Genomic DNA, 7320 nt, shown 5'->3' on the forward strand with positions numbered 1-7320 from the left:
CGGACCTGTTCCTTTATGTGAATATTGTATCCCTGTATATAATATAATATATATATGTAATATGTTACGATTATGTTAGTTATTATTTATTATTTTTTCTTTCTCTCCCCTTTTTCCCCTTCTCTCTCTCTCTCTCTTTTTTTTTTTTTATTAGTACCTAACATAGCTATTATGATTCTATATTACATTGTATTGGCTATTATTCGTGTTGAGGTGTGTGTGTGTGTGTGGGGTGTGCGCGACGGATTTTTTCCAACATGGTCGCTCGCGTGTATCTTTGGTATGGTGTTGTTTTAATGTCAACAGTAATGTATTATTGAAATAACTGATTATGATTTTATTTAGTAGTGTTTTGTAATATTGTTTTGTGTTTCATGGTATTGTGTGTGTAAATACCGCGTGTTACTTTAATGTAATAACATGGATTATATTGTTATCGAATTTCAATGGTTATTGTTTTGGTTATACGTGACTTGCGTTTATATAAGTCTCGTTTAATTTAGTTAGTGTTTTGTGTACTGTGTTACCAGTCGCTTTCATGTAGCATAACTTTATTCCTTGGTACTAAGTTCAGTCATGACTTGTTAATATTTAGTTAGTCTATCTTGATTAGTTTCTAACCTATTTCTGTGTTTATTAACCTTTCTTATTTCCCTATTAATTTTATTATTGCTTGTGTTCGCTATTTGTTATTATTTTATGATATGATATGAATTAGTTCCCTTATTAGTGATTAAGTTTTATTTATTAGATTAACGTTGTTTGTAAAAAAATTTTTTTTTTAGATTTTGATGCTGTGTTGCTTACCTGGATCATTCCCACGGCATCATCAGATTCTTCGGTATACCTTGGATACTTACTATGGTTGCCTCCAATCATCCTATGTCTGTGATCATAAAGGTACTGTTTAATTTATTAATTCAATATGTGTATGATATATTGTGTGAGCGACCGCTATTGTGTATTACAAAATATGCTTCTACATGTTAGATATAATAGTTAATACAATATACTATCTTTTTACTCCGGTTATATCTATTACTAGCTTCCAATTAATCTATCTTAATTATCTTCCTAACCACTTTCTATACTTATCAGCTATTTTATTTCTTCTTACTAATTTGTGAAATTCATGCTTGTACACTTCTTTGTATGGTGTTTGATTGTTCATGAGGTAAGTTGCACCATCACTGTTTTAAATATTTGTTGAACTATCACGTTTCATATTCAAACAATAATTAGAGCACTTGTAGTAATCATTCCCCCCTTTTTTTTCAGGTTACCTGCTATCTGTGTTATTCGACGAACAGTGTCACTCTTTCACAGTCTTGCTATGACGTTTAGTAGTGTTGTATCTTGTATCAAGGCGATCGAAGTTAATCCATTTATTTACTTTCAGCTGGCTGTCGTACATGGTGTTCTGCAAACAGGGATCCATGACCTATTTTGCACGTAAACCTTTTGTATATCGATTACTTGTTCGCAAGGTAAATTTCACTTCCACCCTTTTAATTGTTCATTGAATTAACACGTTTTATACACATAATAATTTTCCTTTTTCTTTTAGGTTTCCTCTATCTGTATTATTCAACGAACAGAGTCACACTTGCTTTTGTTTTAACCACAATATAATTATGACATTTAGTAACCTTGTATTTTGCACTGAAACAATTGAAACTAATTTATTCACTTATTTCAGGTAGCTGTCATACATTACGTTCCACAAACAAGGATTCACAACCTATATTTGCACGTACACCTTCTTGCATGTTGATTACTTGTTCACAATGTAAATTTCACTTTCACTACTTTAATTATTCGTTGAATTAACACATTTTATATTCAAACAATAATCGGAGCACACTTAATAATTTTCTTTTCCTTTTTAGGTTTCCACTATCTGTATTATTCGACGAACAGTGTCACACTTCCTTTTCTTCATTTTAGTTTTTATTTTGCGCCAAGACCCAAGTTTACTGACACCGATCCAATTATCCAATTGCTTGCCAATAGCATTTAAAATACAAATTTTTGAAAATGCCGTAGCTATATTAACCCAAAAATATTTTAGATATAGTATAGTGTGATACCATCTATATTCTCCAAGAGGAATCATAAGTAGCACTCATGTTATCTACGTCAAATGCTAGATGTAACAACCAATGAAGTATTTTGAATCCAATTATAATCCAATGGCAAGCGTACTTATTCGAATTTTTATATATATCCTCGACTGGTGATTCCCTATTTTCTCCTTTTTTATTTCTTTGAGCATGTTGAACTTGCGTTTTTTCGGCTTGAAAATGTTTAGAATCCTGTTCCTTAGTTATCCATTCTTCTTTATTTACTTTATTCGCAACACGTTGATTTTTCTCTACCTTTTCAGGATGAATAGTTTCACTGGAAGTGCTTATTATAATTAAATTATTATTTATTTGTACGGAACGTTTAGGAATATTTTCGGTAGATTTAGAATTATTCTTTGAATTTTTATTACAAACCTTTCTGCTTATAGATTCTGTTTCGGATATAGGGATAGGTATACTTTTATTCTCTGTAGTCTGATCTTCCTTGCAATTTAATGGCTTGGCTTTGAGTCCGATTAAGTTATTTTCTGATGGTTTTATAAAAATTTTTGAGTGAGATACACTCGCTATCTCTTTTCCTATTACGTTTGAAACATTCACGAAATTCGTGGAGCCTTGCTTTTGTATCTTTGCCAAGTCGAACGTGGAGAGGCACTTCGCACTTCCCAGCGGGTCCAATATCTCCGTGGTATTAGGCAGTGGATAATCGTTGCCTATCGTCTCGTCGTTCAGTTTCCTAGTTTCTGCTTCTTCTGCAAGTTCTTTGGCATTAATATTGTTTATCTTGTCTGGGAGCTCGGAAAATTTCTCACTGATGATCCTGTCTGTGGTGTCGTGCGTCCTGTTACTATTTAAAGTGACGTTATCCCTTATCACAGCAACGGAATGGTGTTTGCGTTGAAAAGTTGATTGATTCAAATGATCGTCATCCCTCTTTTGACTTAGATCTCTGTCGAGGTATTTACTTATGCATTTTTCTTCCCAGATTATTGCTCTTGCTCCTTTCCTGGCATCTTCCTCTATTCCCGGATTGTTTAGATATTTCCGCGACGTCGGTACAAATCTCCAGTCCCTGTGGTTGTTTCCGATGTAGTTACTATTGTATGGGGAATGAGCGTTGTTTCGGTTATAATTATTCGGAGGTGTCGGACGCTGGTATCGTATTCTATTGTTTGCTTGTTTTAATTCTCGTGTTGCTTTCACTGCTTGGCGGTACGCGTCATCCAAGGATTGGTATCCTGCTATCTTTACTCGCAAATACACCTCGTTTGGGAGCCCCTTAAGAAAGCTTCCCTCGTGTCTCGATCTATCCTATCTTGAAATACGGTGCCGTACTCGTATCTTTCCCCGTTTATTATCGCCAGTCTGAGATCTCTGACGCGATCTATGTAGTCCAAAATATCTTCACTTGGTCGTTGGAATACAGTAGCTAATTCCCCTTTATATTCATTAATCGTTTTACCCGAACCGAACATTTCTTTTAATTTATTCCCGAAATCGTTTAAACTTATTAGTTCTGTGTCTTCTACGGCGAGAAATTCGCGAAGCTTATTCATTAATAATTTTACTAACTGAGGTTCTTGATGCCTAGGAAGCATATTTCGTGCGCGCTCACATGCTCCTAAAAATCGAAATACTGAGGGTTGATAACCGTCGAACACTGGCACCGATTCGATCGCGTCTTTTAGTTTAATTGGCTGGGTATGCTCACTCGGCTGGGCCATCTCTTGTTGTGTCGTAGGCGGCGATGCGGGTGTATTAGATTCTTGTTTTGCTTTGAGTTCGAACATGCCGCTTTGTAGTTCGGCGAGATTTGCACTTACATCGCGAAAGTTCGCGTCCCATGCTTTAAGTTTTTCCGACAATGTTAAAACCATTTCTTCGTCCAACGATTCCACTTTAGACACCATTGTTTCTTAATGAATGTATATTTTATCGACTAGTGTGATTACTTTAATCCTCTGTGGAACGTATCCACTTTTTTAAACCAATTTTAATCCTCTGTGGAGCAGATCCCACCGCTGCCACCAAAAATATATATACTCTAATGTTACGTTCTTGTTTGTCTGAATTGATTTTAAACGGTTGAATTCGCAAGATTTTTTTTTTATTTGTTTTAATTTATTTTGTTTTGTTTTAATTTAATTTAATTCAATTTAGCTCGATTTAATTTGAGTTTCATCAGGAAGGGAAAATTTAAACGATATAATTATATTCACGATATTGAATTAAGATTTCCGATTAAGATCTATTTCTAAGTTTGAAAGTTTACACTATATATTTTTTCTTATCGAAACTTTCGATTTACACGGTAGTTGCTGCCACCAGAAATAGTCTAAGGACTATTTCGATTAGGGAAATTTCTTTAGATTGTCTATTAATAAATTAATTATTCGCGGGTAGCGTTAATTAATATTCAGGCTACTGATAGGTAAATTCCACGTTTTCTGCTAACCTGCTATGCGCAGGGATACTGGCACGGGAGAGGATTAAAGTTGAATGCAATAAATATTTGTCCTCGTTGAACGGATTTTTACTTGAATGTCGAATCGCTTAGGTTGTTATTCACATATATATATATATATATATATATATATATATATATATATATATATATATATATATTAATGTGCGAGGAGGTAAAACAGGAATTTTCGCGTGAATGGATTGGTTAGGATTTTGAATTTTCTTTGTTTGATACAAATTTTATCCCTACGTTTCCTTCTCCTCCTCTCTTAATTTCGCCAATGAATCTATCATTGAACTGGACCTTAGTTCATTTGTTAGGGTGATTTTTACCGTTTCGATTTTCTTGCCTTCCGAATTGAGTGATCACGAGAAAATGATTTCAATGATCCTCTCTGTGTGGGGTTCGTGTGATTTCGCAAACCTTGCCCAAAGATGGGCAGTATTTTGCCAACAGTGGGAAGAGGAATGCGAAGATCAATAGATGGTTCGATAGTCGAAACACCGTTATCCACAACCCAACACAGCGAATGATCCTTCGGTTAAGATTCAGAAGGGAATTATTCTATTTGTAATCGTATGCAATGATGGCAAGAATGAAAAATATCGGTTAATTAATTCCAATGATGAATTTGATAATCCTCTCTGCGTAAGACTTGTGTGATTTCGCAAGCCTTGCCCAAAGACGGGCAATATTTTGCCAACAGTGGGAGGAGGAATGCGAAGATCAATGAGTGTTTCAGTAATTGAAGACACCGTTTACGCAAGCCTACGCAGCGAATAACCCCTTGTTTAGTTTCAAAATCGATGGTTTATCTTGAAAATGCTTACAAAATTGAAACGAAATTGAATGTGTTAATTGGTGATAAGTAAATTGGATTCGGTTCCCGGATGTGGCGAAATTATCAGAGAAGAAGAAAATTTTATAAAATTAAGTTTCTTACCTTGATAAGTGAGTGCTGTCTGGCGCCATTAACTCGCCTGTTCCAATGGTCGTCAGCGTTTTATCGATGGGATTTATTGCTCGAACTCGGGTATAATTTATTATCGTATTTCTATTTTATTTATTTATTTATTTATTTTGATAAACACTTTACAGATATCTAACCGGATTAATACCGCAATTTTATTTTGACAATGAAGTGAGGACTTTGAAAAATCTCTAACTTGATCGCGACTCTCCTTTTTTTTTTTATAATGAACAACCAAAGACCGCCGAAACGCTAAGTGTCGTACAAACGTAATACTGGACGTAATGATGAACGTTATAATGAGCCTATACCGTAAGAAATAATGAACCTTGCTCTATGTTGCTATGCTTATTTATAATGCCATCCCCCACGGGGTGGTGGTCCACTGGGGGTATGCTTCCGTGGGAATCGGGACGTTGCAGTTTTGGTTTCCCGAGATCGTACGTGAGAGAATGTGAATTCCATATTTCGACTCAGTTCCTGTCGGTCCTGTGTTTCTGCTGAGCTAGCGTCTAGGAGACTTGAAGGGTTCCATGCTGATTTAGTTTTTCTCGAGCGAAACTTCGACGTTTGTATCGTGGGAATTATTTATGTTTCCTTTGGCACGTGCAAGGGCTGGTGGCTACAGCGTCATTATCATTTCGTTATTTGCTCGGGCAACACACGTAGTCCGCTGTTCTCCCACAACGAGGTCCTCCTCCTTCGAGTTATTTTGCGTAAGTTTGCTTTAAATGGATATTTGCATATTATGGTTGTTTTCGTGATTTTGATCCCTTTTCCTTTTATGTTGTTTCATTAGGCTTCGGTGATTGACGTTCGAACAATGTTTGCGGAGGCGTTTCTATCGGAGGTTCTCATGCAGATTTCCCTGGTGCGTATTTTATCTTGTTTTTTTTTCCGCTTAATTCGTCCTGTTTTGTTCTATTTAAACTGTGTTGTGTCGTTTCAGCGCAAGAGAAAGAGGGATTCCGAAGAACCCTTGGGCGACTCGGAAAGACCCCTCAAACGCATGCGGTGTTGTGATGAACCACAAGTACCAGAGTGGTCGGAGGAACTATTCGACATCGATGCCGAGGCCGTGGATGTCCCGTCGGAATTGAGTTTTGATAATCTTGTTATTGCAGATGAGAGTTTCTCCGATGCAGAGACCGTTGTGTTGGAGTGGGAACCCCCTCTGGTTGAAGTTATTGACACTGATCGTTGTGTAAATGTTCGTTTTGCCAATGAAATTCCTGTAGAGGTTTTGGAGGCACATCTTCGTCACCATGCTTCTGGGAGAAAGGGAATTTCCCCTGTTGTGCGTTATTGGTGTATGCATAAGTCAGCGAACTTCGCCCTGGAGCTCCTTGCTTCGATTTTGATTTAGTGTAACTGCTTCAATTTTGTTGTTTTGGATATATCTTGTTCATATGTTGGATATATATATATATATATATATATATTTATACATTTTAAATGTAATGTTTGTTAAATATATTTGTTTAATTTTATATTTTCTTTTTACTCGATTATATATATATATATATATATATATATATATATATATATATATATATATATATATATATATATATATATATATATTTTATACTTTTGTATTTGACAATGTAATTTTCGCATAATAAAAATGTTAACAATGTGTTTTATGATCTGTTTCTCGCGGCTGATTTCCACCAATCCCCAACATTCCTGTCGCGTGTCACTATTTATTGCTACCTCAGCACGAACGGTAGCTCAGGAAGTTGAAAATCGATTCTCGATTTTCAGGAAGACATTGCACAGAACTTCGTATTTAT

General features: G+C 35.6%; 1 long non-coding RNA gene across 1 annotated transcript; it reads left to right on the forward strand.

Moving 5' to 3' along the window:
- The first annotated feature begins 5839 nt into the window (after positions 1-5839).
- On the forward strand, positions 5840-6839 carry LOC138189450 (uncharacterized). Its single transcript, XR_011176043.1, has 3 exons — positions 5840-6240; positions 6324-6395; positions 6474-6839. It is a non-coding gene; the product is annotated as an uncharacterized LOC138189450 (long non-coding RNA).
- The last annotated feature ends 481 nt before the right edge of the window (positions 6840-7320 follow it).

This window comes from Bombus flavifrons, unplaced genomic scaffold (genome assembly GCF_040668555.2).
Source record: "Bombus flavifrons isolate JBK064 unplaced genomic scaffold, iyBomFlav1_principal scaffold0044, whole genome shotgun sequence".
In the NCBI taxonomy this organism is placed as follows: domain Eukaryota; kingdom Metazoa; phylum Arthropoda; class Insecta; order Hymenoptera; family Apidae; genus Bombus; species Bombus flavifrons.